Raw genomic sequence first — 17,336 nt, 5'->3', positions numbered from 1 at the left:
GTTTCCCCCTCCAAAAAAGGAAGCAGAAGCTAACAGTAACATACTGACTATAGCACCAGCCAGCACAGAGTCAGTCCCCTAAACTGAGAAGACCTCTGAATCTCCTGTTTATTTATTTTTTTTTTTCCAGTTTATATTTTATTAAACAAATTACAAACAAACAGTTTACAAAAAAACATTTACAGCTGTACATAAGAGACAGCAATTTTACAAGGGAGAGGAGCAGCAAAGCTAGACCCCAAACCCTACCGTTCAACCATTTTACAGGGAGAGGAGGACAAACCTCAAATCCCAGTTCCACATATGATAAGACAGTGACAATGACATTTGTACATTAGACAATACCGTTACATACAAAAGTGCAGACAATACAGACCCAGCAAGCCCCCGCCCCTACCCACCTTCCGGTTCTCGGTCCACCCCATGCCCCTTCCAGTTCTCGGTCCGCCCTGACACACCTTTCGACCACCTCTAGGACAGCCCGCCCCGGTACCCGCCCAGGGTGACAGCAGTCAGGACAGCCTACCCACCTTCCGGCTTCACCAACCACCCTCAGCACCTTTCGACCACCTCTGGGGCAGCCCGCCCTGGTACCTGCCCGGGGTGACAGTGCCGAGGACGGCTACCCGCCTTCTGGCTCTCGGTCTGCCCCTAGGTACCATTGGGCTCTCACCCACCTCGTTGCACCTCCGACCAGTGGGCTATCCTGGCACACCTTTCGGCCACCTCTAGGACAGCCCGTCCCCTTTCCTGGGACGACAGCGTGTAGGGTAGCCCACAAGCCTTCCGGATCTCAGCCCGCCCCTACGAGCCTTCTGGCTCTCGGCTGCTCTGACACCTTTCGACCACCTCTAGGACAGCCCGTCCCGATTACCCCTTATCGGGACGACAGTGCTCAGAACAGCTTACCAAGCATCTAGCTCTCGGGGTGACTGGCATCAGGGTGGCCTACCCACCCTCTGGCTTTTAGGACAGCCTACCAACCTTCAGATTCACAGCATGGCCTACCCACCCTCCGGTTCTCGGGGTGACAGCTTTCAGGACAACCCATGAGCCTCCCAGCTCACAGCAAGGCCTGCCAGACCCAGGGACACACAAGACAGTGCAGGTGATAGACCCAGGAAACACCACAATACAGTTAGTTACCCAAAAAAAAAAACTCCCTTCTGGTACACAGTCCAAATTTATACAGTCTTCAAGATATGGAATCCATTTCCAGGAAGAGTCCACTCCAGTATACAATGTGCAGTGTCAGAATTAGAGGCCACTCCAAACTGCAGAATCCATTGTTGAAAAACAGTCCACAATCAAGGGCAGAGTCCACTCCTGGAGGCAGCAAATGCACACCCCACAGTTCAGTCTCAACAGAGTCCTGGTCCAGCCTTGGAGAGCCAGGTCGACTCACAAGAACACAGTACATAGTACAGGTGCAGTTAACTCAGGGGTTTGGTCTGCTCCTGAAGGAAAGGTCTTCTCCCAAACTCCAGGATACAGCAACTGCTCACCTCCCAGCACACATACAGGTGTTCAATCTTCAGAGGCCCAGTCCAGGGCTAGGCCTCCCCACAGGAACAGCTCCTCTGGTAAAATGTATGTCTTCCACAGGACTCAGTCCAAAACACCAATAAAAAGTGAAGACACATACAAAAAACAAAACTACAGTCCAAGGGCTAAGCCCTACCATAAAATTAACATGGTCCTTTTCTCAGAAAGGAAAAGAGTAACACACAGGCTGTAACCAACCAGTGAAACAACAACCCCCTAATGAGAACTGAGTTACACCCAAAACACATTATGTGCATCAGGAGTTTAACAATCAGTCCTCACTAAAAGGAATGCCAGTTAACAAACTGGCTAAATAATTCAGCCAGTTCAGGAACCAGGTTTTCCCCTTCCAGAAAAGGAGGGAAGCAGAAATAAACAGTAACATACTGACTATAGCACCAGCCAGCACAGAGTCAGTCCCCTAAACTGAGAAGACCTCTGAATCTCCTGTTTCTTTTTTTTTTTTTTTTATATTTTTTTTTATTTTATTAAACAAATTACAAAACAGTTTACAAAAAACATTGACAGCTGTACACAAAAGACAGCAGTTTTACAAGGGAGAGGAGCAGCAAAGCTAGGCCCCGAACCCTACCGTTCAACCATTTTACAGGGAGAGGAGGACAAACCTCAAATCCCAGTTCCACGTGTGACAAGACAATGACAATGACATTTATACATTAGACGATACCGTTACATACAAAAGTGCAGACAATACAGACCCAGCAAGCCCCCGCCCCTCCCACCTTCCGACCACTCTAAGGCAGCCCGCCCCTACGCACCTTCCGGCTCTCGGTCCACCCCATGCCCCTTCCAGTTCTCGGTCCGCCCTGACACACCTTTCGACCACCTCTAGGACAGCCCGCCCTGGTACCCGCCCAGGGTGACAGCAGTCAGGACGGCCTACCCACCTTCCGGCTTCACTAACCACCCTCAGCACCTTTCGACCACCTCTGGGGCAGCCCGCCCCGGTACCTGCCCGGGGTGACAGCGCCGAGGACGGCTACCCGCCTTCTGGCTCTCGGTCTGCCCCTAGGTACCATTGGGCTCTCACCCACCTCGTTGCACCTCCGACCAGTGGGCTATCCTGGCACACCTTTCGGCCACCTCTAGGACAGCCCGTCCCCTTCCCTGGGACGACAGCGTGTAGGGTAGCCCACAAGCCTTCCGGATCTCAGCCCACCCCTACCTGCCTTCTGGCTCTCGGCTGCTCTGACACCTTTCGACCACCTCTAGGACAGCCCGTCCCGATTACCCCTTATCGGGACGACAGTGCTCAGAACAGCCTACCCACCATCTAGCTCTCGGGGTGACTGGCATCAGGGTGACCTACCCACCCTCCGGCTTTTAGGACAGCCTACCAACCTTCAGATTCACAGCATGGCCTACCCACCCTCCGGCTCTCGGGGTGACAGCTTTCAGGACAACCCATGAGCCTCCCAGCTCACAGCAAGGCCTGCCAGACCCAGGGACACGCAAGACAGTGCGGGTGATAGACCCAGGAAACACCACAATACAATTAGTTACCCAAAAAAAAACTCCCTTCTGGTACACAGTCCAAATTTATACAGTCTTCAAGATATAGAATCCATTTCCAGGAAGAGTCCACTCCAGTATACAATGTGCAATGTCAGAATTAGAGGCCGCTCCAAACTGCAGAATCCGTTGTTAAAAAACAGTCCACAATCAAGGGCAGAGTCCACTCCTGGAGGCAGCAAATGCACACCCCATAGCACAGATGTTCAGTCTCAACAGAGTCCTGGTCCAGCCTTGGAGAGCCAGGCCCACTCACAAGAACACAGTACATAGTACAGGTGCAGTTAACTCACAGGGGTTTGGTCCACTCCTGAAGGAAAGGTCTTCTCCCAAACTCCAGGATACAGCAACTGCTCACCTCCCAGCGCACATACAGGTGTTCAATCTTCAGAGGCCCAGTCCAGGGCTAGGCCTCCCCACAGGAACAGCTCCTCTGGTAAAATGTATGTCTTCCACAGGACTCAGTCCAAAACACCAATAAAAAGTGAAGACACATACAAAAAACAAAAAACTACAGTCCAAGGGCTATGCCCTACCACAAAATTAACATTGTCCTTTTCTCAGAAAGAGAAAAAAGGAGAGAAAAGAGTAACACACAGGCTGTAACCAACCAGTGAAACAACAACCCCCTAATGAGAACTGAGTTACACCTGAAACACATTATGTGCATCAGGAGTTTAACAATCAGTCCTCACTAAAAGGAATGCCAGTTAACAAACTGGCCAAATAATTCAGCCAGTTCAGAAGTCAGGTTTCCCCCTCCAAAAAAGGGAAGCAGAAACTAACAATAACATATTAACTGTAACACCAGCCAGCACAGAGTCAGTCCCCTAAACTGAGAAGACCTCTGAATCTCCTGTTTCTTTTTTTTTTTTTTTTTTTTATTTTATTAAACAAGTTACAAAACAATTTACAAAAAACATTGACAGCTGTACACGAAAGACAGCAGTTTTACAAGGGAGGGGAGCAGCAAAGCTAGGCCCCGAACCCTACCGTTCAACCATTTTACAGGGAGGAGGACAAACCTCAAATCCCAGTTCCACGTGTGACAAGACAATGACAATGACATTTATACATTAGACAATACCGTTACATACAAAAGTGCAGACAATACAGACCCAGCAAGTCCCCGCCCCTCCCACCTTCCGACCGCTCTAAGGCAGCCCGCCCCTACCCACCTTCCGGTTCTCGGTCCACCCCATGCCCCTTCCAGCTCTCGGTCCGCCCTGACACACCTTTCGACCACCTCTAGGACAGCCCGCCCCGGTACCCGCCCAGGGTGACAGTAGTCAGGACGGCCTACCCACCTTTCGGCTTCACTAACCACCCTCAGCACCTTTCGACCACCTCTGGGGCAGCCCGCCCCGGTACCTGCCCGGGGTGACAGCGCCGAGGACGGCTACCCGCCTTCTGGCTCTCGGTCTGCCCCTAGGTACCATTGGGCTCTCACCCACCTCGTTGCACCTCCGACCAGTGGGCTATCCTGGCACACCTTTCGGCCACCTCTAGGACAGCCCGTCCCCTTCCCTGGGACGACAGCGTGTAGGGTAGCCCACAAGCCTTCCGGATCTCAGCCCACCCCTACCTGCCTTCTGGCTCTCGGCTGCTCTGACACCTTTCGACCACCTCTAGGACAGCCCGTCCCGATTACCCCTTATCGGGACGACAGTGCTCAGAACAGCCTACCCACCATCTAGCTCTCGGGGTGACTGGCATCAGGGTGACCTACCCACCCTCCGGCTTTTAGGACAGCCTACCAACCTTCAGATTCACAGCATGGCCTACCCACCCTTCGGCTCTCGGGGTGACAGCTTTCAGGACGACCCATGAGCCTCCCAGCTCACAGCAAGGCCTGCCAGACCCAGGGACACGCAAGACAGTGCGGGTGATAGACCCAGGAAACACCACAATACAGTTAGTTACCCAAAAAAAAAAACTCCCTTCTGGTACACAGTCCAAATTTATACAGTCTTCAAGATATGGAATCCATTTCCAGAAAGAGTCCACTCCAGTATACAATGTGCAATGTCAGAATTAGAGGCCGCTCCAAACTGCAGAATCCATTGTTAAAAAAACAGTCCACAATCAAGGGCAGAGTCCACTCCTGGAGGCAGCAAATGCACACCCCATAGCACAGATGTTCAGTCTCAACAGAGTCCTGGTCCAGCCTTGGAGAGCCAGGCCCACTCACAAGAACACAGTACATAGTACAGGTGCAGTTAACTCACAGGGGTTTGGTCCACTCCTGAAGGAAAGGTCTTCTCCCAAACTCCAGGATACAGCAACTGCTCACCTCCCAGCACACATACAGGTGTTCAATCTTCAGAGGCCCAGTCCAGGGCTAGGCCTCCCCACAGGAACAGCTCCTTTGGTAAAATGCATGTCTTCCACAGGACTCAGTCCAAAACACCAATAGAAAGTGAAGACACATACAAAAAAAAACAAAGAAAACTACAGTCCAAGGCCTAAGCCCTACCATAAATTAACATTATCCTTTTCTCAGAAAGAGGAGAGAGTAACACACAGGCTGTAACCAGCCAGTGAAACAACAACCCCCTAATGAGAACTGAGTTACACCTGAAACACATTATGTGCATCAGGAGTTTAACAATAAGTCCTCACTAAAAGGAATGCCAGTTAACAAACTGGCTAAATAGTTCAGCCAGTTCAGGAATCAGGTCTCCCCCTCCAAAAAAAAAGAAGGGAAGCAAAAACTAACAGTAACATGCTGACTATAGTACCAGCCAGCACAGAGTCAATCCCCTAAACTGAGAAGACCTCTGAATCTCCTGTTTCTATCTGTCAGCCAGGGCTCCCTGATTGGACCAGGTGAACAGCCCCCAATCAGGGAACGCACGATTCTATGAGGTTCACCTGGCTGACCTCATTCAAATTTCTACAATGCCACTATTGCTTCTTTTGCCAATTACCTTAAATCTGTCCTTCTGGTTCTCAATCTTTAACATCTAAATGGTCTGGCCCTAATGGGCGGCACGATGGCTCACTGGTTAGCACTGCTCCCTCACAGCGCCAGGGACCTGGGTTCGATTCCCACTTTGGGTGACTGTGTGGAGTTTGCACGTTCTCCCTGTGTCTGTGTGGGTTTCCTCTGGGTGCTCCAGGTTCCTCCCACAATCCAAGGATGTGCAGGCCAGGTGAATTGGCCGTGCTAAATTGCCCGTAGTGTTAGGTGCATTAATCAGGGGTAAACATAGGGTAGGGGAATGGCTCTGGGTGGGTTACTCTTCAGAGGGCCGATGTGGATTTGTTGGGCCGAAGGGCCTGTTTCCATACTGTAGGGAATCTAGTCTAATTGCCAGACTACATGAACCAGATGGGCTTTTCCTGACAATTGTCAAAAGGTGTGGCGCTGGAGGGTTGGGCAGCGTCCAGAGATAAGCCCTCCACCAGAATCCCTGATGAAGGGCCTATGTCCGAAACATTGACTCTCCTGCTCCTCAGATGCTGCCTGACCTGCTGTGCTTTTTACAGCGCCACACTTTTCAACTCTGACTCTCCTGCATCTGCAGTGCTCACTTTCTCCTTTCCCTGACAATTGGCAACAGTTTCATGGTCATCATTAGACTCTTAATTTCAGATGTTTATTGTTGAATTCCAATTCCATCATGGCAGGATTTGAACCCAGGTTCTCCAGGACATTATCTGGGTCTTAATAGCTTAGCGATAATACCACCAGGCCATCACCTTCCCTTCTGATGCTTGTTTGGCAAGCCAGCACAGACATGATGGGCTGAATCGCCCCCTTCTATGCTGCAGTGATTCTGATTCAAGTTGGTGATTGTGGGACATGGCATTGGGATGGGGGATATGGCTGGTGCTGAATCAGCAAGTGGAACTGTAGGTCTGGGAGCAGAGGTCTGAAGTTGCAGCTAGCTGGCTCCATCATTATCTGACCTGCAAGACGTTTACTGCTGACCATGATTTAAAAAGCCTTTCTTTCTCTCCCTCACCTTGACAAACACCATGCTCAGCACATAAGTGCAGGTCCTGTCGAGGAAAGCTGTAATACAAACACAGCACAACTTGAATTTGAGACAGCCCCAGTGTTGAACCTCAAGGTCAGTCCAATATATTTTTGCTGTGTGGGTTTTATTGCTGCTGGGGAAGGTGCAGGCACTGATGACAACCTCAACAGCATTGCAGCTATCTGCTCCCCCCCTCCAAACCCCCAGTGGGATATACAATGCTTGTGCATGAAAATAACAGAAAACAGAGTCTGCTGGAGAAACTCAGCAGGTTTGGCAGCAGGCTCATAGTTCCTCGTAGGTGGAGTCGCAGGTAGACAGGGTGTAAGGGCAGCATTTGATACGCTTGCCTTCATTGGTCAGTGTATTGAGTATAGGAGTTGGGCCGTCATGTTGTGGCTGTACAGAACATTGGTTAGGCCACTTTTGGAACATTGTGTGTGATTCTGGTTTCCCTGGTATTGTTAAACTTGAGAGGGTGCAGAAACGATTTACAAAGGATATGGGCCAAATGCTGGCAAATGGGACGAAATTAATTTAGGATAATTGGTTGGCATGGACGAGTTGGAGCGATGGGTCTGTTTCCTTGCTATACAGCTCTATGACGCTGACTCTATTGGGTACAGCATCCACTTCCTATCAGTGAGGTAACCTGTCTTTATGTCTCAGGGAGAAAAGTATATCTTGTGAATGTGCAAAAAGTCAACCTCATCAGTTAAGTTAAAAAAAATTGAAAGTGAAGACAGGAGTGACACTTCACTGGGACTGAGTGTTTGTAAAGGATATTGCTGTGTAAAAGGATTGAATCTTTGTTTTTGCTGTTTATATATGATTTTTCCAAATTGTCATACACACATTTAGTTTATTTTCTCTTTTGTATAATAAACTTGTGTTTGTTCGATAAAAGTGTATTGACAGCCATTCGTGAGTGTGTTCAGTGAGTGACTACCACAGAAACAAAATTGCAAAAAGTAAAACTTATGGTCTATCAAGTCAGGTTTCACTTTTGAATCCGACTTGAACAGTCTTACCATCAGGGTTAACAAAAGATTAACTGAATGGATTTTTGAAAAGTTGTAGCCACAATCTTATGAATTTCCATAAAGAAATATTTAAACACAGAAGTCAAAATTGTTTGATCAATGTTATTTTGAATGGTTTTTTTGCTCAAGTTTTTTTTCAATTTAGAATTCTAGGCGAGGAGGCCTTTTCAACTGAATGGCATTTGTGAAAGTGAAATATGCTGGGAAATCAAACCCTTTAATCACTCTGTATCAGCATAAAATTACATTGCATTTACTATATTCCAATTATATTACTTCCCGCTGCCTTGCAAAGCCAGACAACATAATCAAAGACCCCTCCCACCCCACTTATAATCTCTTCCAACCTCTTACATCAGGGAGAAGATATAAAAACTTAAACACATGGACCAACAGATTGAAGAACAGCTTCTTCCCTGCTGTTATTAGACTTCTGAATGGACCTCTCAAATTTCACATTTAATGTTGATCTCGAACTTTGTGCATTTTCTCTGCAGCCATAACACTGTATTCCTCGCTCTGTTCTATCACCCTAATGCACTTTGTACGGTATGATCTGCCCCTGTACTGCACGCAAAACAAAACTTTTCACTGTACCTAGGTACATGTGACAATAATAAATCAAACTGAAATCAAATCAGTACATAAGCTTACATTTACATAGCATTTTTCTCATCCTCAGGATTTATTGCCAATAAAGTATTTTTGAAGTGTGGTTGTTGCTGTAAGATAGGCAACACAGCAGCCAATTTATGAGAAGCTCCAAGAAACAGCAATGAGGTAGGTGTCCCGATAATCTGTTTTTAACAGTACTGCTTGAAGGATAAATATTGGCCAGGGCACCAAAGAGAACTCCCAGGCTGTTGTGCAAAAATTGCTATAGAATATTTTACACCCACCTAAGAGGTCAGATAGGGCCATAATTTAGTGTCTTGTCTGAAATACCATACCTCTGACTGTGCACCAGATTGGAGTGTCAGTCCAGATTATCAGCTCAACTCTCTGGATAGGATTATGAACTCACTACCTTCTGTCACAGAGAAGAAAGTGCAATCAACTGAGCCTCAACTGACACTAACACACAGCGAATGTTACTTAATAGATTTTTTTTGAAGAAAGAACTAGCTAAATATTTTTGGAAAGGTAATTTATTTTTGTGTTTTAAAATGGCACTGGAGAGTGGTGACACTATACAACACTTTTCGCTGTATTTTGTAACAAAATAAAACTGTCAACAAATAAATCAAATCAAATCAAATCAAATCAAATCAAATAAAGGTATTTGTGCTGCATACATACAGAGGTAATTAAATGCTTGGTGGTACCAGAGTTTGTAAGGTCATATAGAGTATCTTGCAATTAACCCAGGAATGATGACCTCCTAGAAATTAGTATAGAAGTGCCAAATGCTTAAATAACATCGAGCCAAATTGGTAATTTGTACAGTTTCCCCAAATTTTTCAACATCAAGACTAAAAAAAATCAGAAACCTGCCTAACCCTGATCTGACACTGCAGAATAAATAATTAACAAACACAGAGAACGCTGGAGAAATTCAGCAGATCCGGCAGCATCTATGGAGAAAGAAACAGTTACATAGAACATAGAAATGTACAGCACAGTACAGGCCCTTCGGCCCTTGATGTTGTGCCGACCTTTTATCCGACTCTAAGATCAAACTAATCTACATACACTTCATTGTGCCTATCCAAGAGTTGCTTAAATATCCGTAATGTATCTGACTCTACTACCAACGCTGGCGGTGCATTCCACGGACCCACCACTCTGTGTAAAGAACCAACCTCTGACATCTCCCCCAATCTTTCCTGCAATCACCTTAAAATTATGCCTCCTCGTGATAGACATTTCTGCCCTCGGAAAAAAGTCTCTGGCTATCCACTCTGTCTAAGCTTCTCATCGTCTTGTACACCTCTATCAAGTCACCTCTCATCCTTCTTCGCTCCAATGAGAAAAGCCCTAGCTCCCTCAACCTTACTTCATAAGACCTGCCCTCCAGTCCAGGCAGCGTCCTGGTAAGTCTCCTCTGCACCCTCTCGAAAACTTCCACATCCTTGCTATAATGAGGCGCCCTGAACCGAATACAATATTCCAAGAGTGGCCTAAGCAGGGCTCTAAAGAGCTGCAGCATAACCAAACAGCTCTTAAACTCAATCCCCCTACTAATGAAAGCCAACACACCATACGCTTTCTTGACATCCCTATCAGCTTGGATAGCAAATTTGAGGGATCCATGGACATGGACCTTATGATCTCACTGTTTCTCCACACTGCCAAACGTCTGGCCTTTAATCTTGTATACTGTATTCAAATTCAACCTTCCAAAATGAATCACTTCACACTTTTCCAGGTTGAATTCCATCTGCCACTTATCAGCCCAGTTCTGCATCCTGTCAATGTCCCATTGCAACCTACAACAGCCTTCCACACTATTCACCACTCCACCAATCTTCGTGTCATTGGCAAACTTACTAACCCACCCTTCCATTTCCTCATCCAAGTCATTTATAAAAATCACAAAGAGCAGAGTTCCCAGAACGGATCCCTGCGGAACACCACTCGTCACCAAGCTCCAGGCTGAATACTTTCCATCTACATCACCCTCTGTCTTTTATAAGCCAACCAATTCTGTATCCAGACAGCCAAACTTTCCGTAACCCATGCCTCCTTACTTTCTGAATGACCATACCTTATCAAATGACTTGCTAAAATCCATGTACACCACATCCACTACTCTACCTTCATCAACATGTTTTGTCACATCCTCAAAGAATTCAATAAGGTTTGTGAGGCATGACCTGCCCCTTACAAAGCCTTGTGGACTATTTCTAATCAAGCTATAGTTTTCCAAGTAATCCTAAATCCTGTCTGTCAGATTCCTCTCCAATAATTTGCCCACCACTGACATAAGACTGACTGGTTTGTAGTTCCCTGGATTATCCCTTTCTTGAACAAGGGAATAACATTTACCACCCTCTAATCTTTTGGCACTACTCCAGTGGACAGTGAGGATGCAAAGATCATCACCAAAGGTGCAGCAATCTCTTCCCTCATTTCCTGTAGGAACCTTGGATATATCCCATCTGGCCCAGGACACTTATCTATCCTTATGCTTTTCAAAGTTTTCAGCACATCCTTCTTCTCAACATCAACCTGTTTGAGCGTATCAGTCTATTTTACACTGTCCTCACAAACGTCAAGATCCCTCTCAGTAGTGAATACTGAGGCAAAGTATTCATTAAGGACAGCCCCTACCTCCTCCGACTCCAGGTACAAGTTCCCTCCTGATCAGCCCTACCCTGACTCTGGCCATCCTCTTGTTCCTCACATAAGTGTAGAATGCCTTTGGGTTTTCCTTAATCCTACCCACTAAAGCCTTTTCATGCCCCCTTCTAGCTGTCCTAAATCCCTTCTTCAGTTCCTTCCTGGCTATCTTGTAACCTTCTAGAGCCCGATCTGATCCTTGCCTCCTCAACCTTAAGTAAGCTTCCTTCTTCCTCTTGACTGGATGTTCCACATCCCTTGTCACCCAAGGTTCCTTCACCCTACCATCCCTTCCTTGCCTCAGTGGGACAAACCTATCCAGCACTATTAGCAAGTGCTTCCTAATTAATCTCCACATTTCTGTCGTACATTTCCCTGAGAACAATTTGTTCCCAATTCAGGTGCCCCAGTTCCTGCCTAATAACATCATAATTCCCGCTCCACCAATTAAATACTTTCCCATACCGTCTGCTCCTATCCCTCTCCATGACTATAGTAAAGGTCAGGGAGGTGTGATCACTATCACCAAAATGCTCTCCCACCGAAAGATCAGACACTTGGCCTGGTTCGTTGCCAAGCACCAAATCTAGTCGGCCCTCTAGTTGGCTTATCTGCATATTAAGTCAGGAATCCTTCCTGGACACACTCGATAAAAACTGCTTCATCCAATTTATTTGAACTAAGGAGGTTCCAATCAATATTAGCAAAGTTAAAGCCACCCGTGACAACAACCCTCTTACATGAAGGAGCTTTAGTGGGTAGGATTAAGGAAAACCCAAAGGCATTCTACATTTATGTGAGAAACAAGAGGATGGCCAGAGTGAGAGTAGGGCTGATCAGGAGGGAACTTGTGCCTGGAGTTGGAGGAGGTAGGGGATGTCCTTAATGTATACTTTGCTTCAGTATTGGGTGACCTTTCCAAAAAACCCTCCCAATCTGCTCCTCTGTTTCTTTGTTGCTATTAGGGGGTCTGTAGAAAACTCCCAATGAAGTGTTAACATTTGGAGTCCAGTATGACTCTTCTTCAGAATTGAGAAGAATGGGAAAATGGTGATTTTCATACTTTGGACAGAGGCAAAGAAACGGCAAAGGGAACAGATGGTGTGGAGGCCTGGTGCCAAAGACAAAGGGGTTACCATTTGGGATAAAAGAGAAATACAGATGCAAAAATGGATGTAAACTAAGGTTGAGAAGGGTGTAAATGCATCCTCTCAGCTGAGAGAAAAATAAACGAAACACAAACAGTACAAGTGCTTGGAGTGGAGGGAGGGGAGATACAGAGGAGAATGTATGAAAAATGGAGGACAAATGTAATGGGCTCAGGGTCTGATATTTGTGGCATTCAATATTAGGTCCGATAGACTATAAAGTGTCCAAGGCAAATAAGGTGTTGTTCCTCAAACTGGCACTGAGTTTTGTTGGAAAACTGTAGAAGGCACGGGATAAAAATGTTAGCATGAACTTTCAAAAGCTGATTGGAGGCAGATGTTCGCAGGTAAAGGGACGGCTGGAAAATGGGAAGCCTTCAGAAATGACAAGAATCCAGAGAAAGTATATTCCTGTCAGGGTGAAAGGGAAGGTTGGTAGGTATAGGGAATGCTGGATGACTAAAGAAATTGAGGGTTTGGTTAAGAAAAAGAAGGAAGCATATGTCAGGTATAGACAGGATAGATCGAGTTAATCCTTACAAGAGTATAAAGGAAGTAGGAGTATATTTAAGAGTGAAATCAGGAGGGCAAACAGGGAACATGAGATAGCTTTGGCAAATAGAGTTTAGGAGAATCCAAAGGGTTTTTATAAATATATTAAGGACAAAAGGGTAACTAGGGAGAGAATAGGGCCCCTCAAAGATCAGCAAGGTGGCCTTTATGTGGAGCCACAGAAAATGGGTGAGATACTAAATGAATACTTTGCATCAGTATTTACTGTGGAAAAGGATATGGAAGATATAGACAGTAGGGAAATAGATGGTGACATCTTGAAAAATGTCCAGATTACAGAGGAGGAAGTGCTGAATGTCTTGAAACGATTAAAGGTGGATAAATCCCCAGGACCTGATCAGGTGTACCCGAGAACTCTGTGGGAAGCTAGAGAAGTGATTGCTGGGCCTCTGACTGAGATATTTGTATCATCGATAGTCACAGGTGAGGTGCCAGAAGACTGGAGGTTGGCAAACGTGGTGCCACTGTTTAAGAAGGGCGGTAAAGACAAGCCAGGGAACTATAGACCGGTGAGCCTGACCTCACTGGTGGGCAAGTTGTTGGAGGGAATCCTGAGGGACAGGATGTACATGCATTTGGAAAGGCAAGGACTGATTAGGGATAGTCAACATGGCTTTGTGTATGGGAAATCATGTCTCACAAACTTGATTGAATTTTTTGAAGAAGTAACAAAGAAGATGGATGAGGGCAGAGCAGTAGATGTGATCTATATGGACTTCAGAAAGGCATTCAACAAGGTTCCCCATGGGAGACTGATTAGCAAGGTTAGATCTCATGGAATACAGGGAGAACTAGCCATTTGGATACAGAACTGGCTCAAAGGTAGAAGACAGAGGGTGGTGGTGGAGGGTTGTTTTTCAGACTGGAGGCCTGTGACCAGTGAAGTGCCACAAGGATTGGTGCTGGGCCCTCTACTTTTTTGTCATTTACATAAATGATTTGGATGCGAGCATAAGCAGTATAGTTAGTAATTTTGCAGAAGACACCAAAATTGGAGGTGTAGTGGACAGCGAAGAGGGTTATCTCAGATTACAACAGGATCTGACCAGATGGGCCAATGGGCTGAGAAGTGGCAGATGGAGTTTAATTCAGATAAATGCGAGGTGCTGCATTTTGGGAAAGCAAATCTTAGCAGGACTTATACACTTAATGGTATGGTCCTAGGAAGTGTTGCTGAACTAAGAGATCTTGGATTGCAGGTTCCTAACTCCTTGAAAGTGGAGTCGCAGGTGGATAGGATAATGAAGGTGTTTGGTATGCTTTCCTTTATTGGTCAGAGTATTGAGTACAAGAGTTGGGTGGTCATGTTGCGGCTGTACAGGACATTGGTTAGGCCACTGTTGGAATTTTGCGTGCAATTCTGGTCTCCTTCCTATCGGAAAGGTGTTGTGAAACCTGAAAGGGTTCTGAAAAGATTGACAAGGATGCTGCCAGGGTTGGAGGATTTGAGCTATAGGGAGAGGCTGAACAGGCTGGGCTGTTTTCCCTGGAGCATCGGAGGCTGAGGGGTGACTTTATAGAGGTTTATAAAATTATGAGGGGCATGGATAGGATAAATAGGCAAAGTCTTTTCCCTGGGGTCGGGGAGTCCAGAACTAGAGGGCATAGGTTTAGGGTGAGAGGGGAAACTTTTTCACGCAGAGGGTGGCACATGTATGGAATGAGCTGCCAGAGGATGTGGTGGAGGCTGGTACAATTGCAACATTTAAGTGGGATTTGGATGGGTATATGAATAGGAAGAGTTTGGAGGGATATGGGAGGGGTGCTGGCAGGTGGGACTAGATTGGGTTGGGATATCTGGTCGGCATGGACAGGTTGGACCAAAGGGTCTGTTTCCATGCTGTACACCTCTATGACTCGTATGACTCCAAGGTGGTTTATTGAAATAGCAAATAATTGGGAGTCAGGGCCACGCCTATGGACAGAGCGGAAGTGTTCCACAAAACAGTTACCCAGTCTGCATTTGTTAAAGAAGACTGTTTTGCGAGCAGTGAATGCAGTAGACTAGCTTGAAAGAAGTACAAATGAAACACTGCTTCACCCGGAAGATGTGTTTGGGGCCTTGGGCAGTGAGGCAGGAGAAGGTGAATGGGCAAGTGTTACACTAGTGTGGGAAGATGCCATGGGGAGTGAGGAAGCATTAGGATTGATGGAGTTATGGACTAGGGAGTCATGAAGAGAATGATCCCTGCAGATTACTGACAATGGAGGGGAGGGGAGGGGAAGATGTGTTTGGGAGTGGCAAAAATGGTGAAAGATGATCCTTTGAATGTGGAGACTAGTGGGTTGGAAAGCCCTGTTGAGTTTCTTCCAGCATTTTCTGTGTTTCTTTCAGATTTCCAGTATCAGTGGTATTTTGCTTTTATTTGGGATGAGATAGTTACTTGGATTAATGATCACCTGTAATAGCTCCCATTGTCAACTGAAATGTGAACTCAGTTTGTGCATCCATTGTCCAGCTCCCACTAGCCTACAATACAAAGCAGCCACTTTTTCGTTGGCCCATACTGGTGTGCTCCATGTGAACCTTCTCCTAGCCTACGTCATTGAAACACACCAACATATTCCTCTACTCCTACCTCCTGTGTTAACTTATCTAGTTTTCCTTTAAATGCATTTAAGCTAGCACTTGAGGCACTCCTTGTGGCAGCAAGTTCCACTTTTTAATTACCCTCTCAGTAAAGAAATGTCTCCTGAATTACCTATTTAATTTATCAATGAATGCATTATGTGCATGGTTCCTATCAGTTTCAGGTCCCTGCTGGATCACTTAGCATTGAAGCCTGTATCCCACGCAACAAACTCTACTCTTTGATTCTAATCTGCTGTATATTCCCTCCTTCAGTCATCATTCCCCAGCATTTTGGAGTCCTCTTCCAAAAAACATGCTCCTTCTTTTCCACTCTCTATTGGTTTCCTTGGGAGTGAACCTTCCATGCCTTCCCTTGCTTTTTTCTTCCACAATTTTATTCTCTTTCGCCTCCCCCTTTATTAAGCATCTTGGGGTATTTTGCTATGATTAATTTTCTTTTAAATTCTTGGATCTTCTTCTTTTTCTTTCATCTGGCTTTTGGAGCAGAAGCTGGCATCACATTTCCCTCACCAATCCAATGTCCCACTGAAGAACAAGTGCATCTCTAGGAAGTCTCCTTCAAACTTGGGTCGGACAAAACGTCATCATTCACTCCACACTTTGGTCAGGATTTCTAAAGTTACAGCCATGCAATGTTTTGAGGAGCCTCTTGTACATCATGTCCAGTCTGTATTCTCTTGACGACTTTACACATGCTTTGCGGAGGGAGACTGCAACCTGGTTATTAAAGATATTTTTTGATAAGATATGGGCATTGCTGGTAAGGTGAGTATTTGCTGCCCATCCCTAATTTCCCTTGAACTGATTGGCATTCCAGAGAATGGTTAGGAGTCAACTACTTTGCTTTGAATTTAGAGTCACATGTAGGCCAGTTCGGGTAAGGATAGCATTACCACTACACCACCATCTCCCCACAATTGAGTGTTCCAGTCTCTAGGTGAGTACAGAAATTTTAATGAACGCAGAAATTGTGATGAACACAGAGTGAAACAGCATAGACAGATCAGAAGTGCCATCAGAGGTACAATCATTTTGCTCACATGGTGAGACAGCAGATGGAGGCCAGGTTTAACCTTGCTATTGTTTCAAACTAATGTTGTTACATACATTATAAAAGATAACGCTAAGAGGGATTAATTACAGGGAAAACCATCACTGTCTTTGGGATTGTATAACAAGTTAATCAACATTTCAGTTTTATTTCTGTGAATCCAATTTACTGGCGCTGAGATCGTTTGAATTCCAATCTCCATGCAAATATTTTGTGGGAGTCAATGGATTGGAGTTCTAAGAAGCTGATGAGAAAAGAACATTATTTTTTTTAAAACCTGCATTTTATTGCATTTTTGATGACATCTCAGAGGGCTTCAGTCAGTTATGTACTTTTGTAGTTAGCTACTGTTGTTATGTAGGAAAGTTTTAAGTCCATTTGCACATAGCAATGTTCCATAAACAGCAATGTGATAATGACCAATCAGTCTGGATAATGTTCTTAAGTCTTTGGGATGGGATATAAATCTACTACTGTCTGAGCCAGACTGACAGTATTTATTACTAAACCACACCCAACACCTAATTCACTCACACTGAACTAATATTTATATCTTGCATTATTTTCTCCCCTTTCTCATAT

This window comes from Chiloscyllium plagiosum, unplaced genomic scaffold, assembly GCF_037043375.1.
Source record: "Chiloscyllium plagiosum isolate Xiang-an unplaced genomic scaffold, Cpla_swu_hap1 HiC_scaffold_53X, whole genome shotgun sequence".
Classification (NCBI taxonomy): Eukaryota; Metazoa; Chordata; class Chondrichthyes; order Orectolobiformes; family Hemiscylliidae; genus Chiloscyllium; species Chiloscyllium plagiosum.
This window is presented reverse-complemented; position numbering follows the sequence as displayed.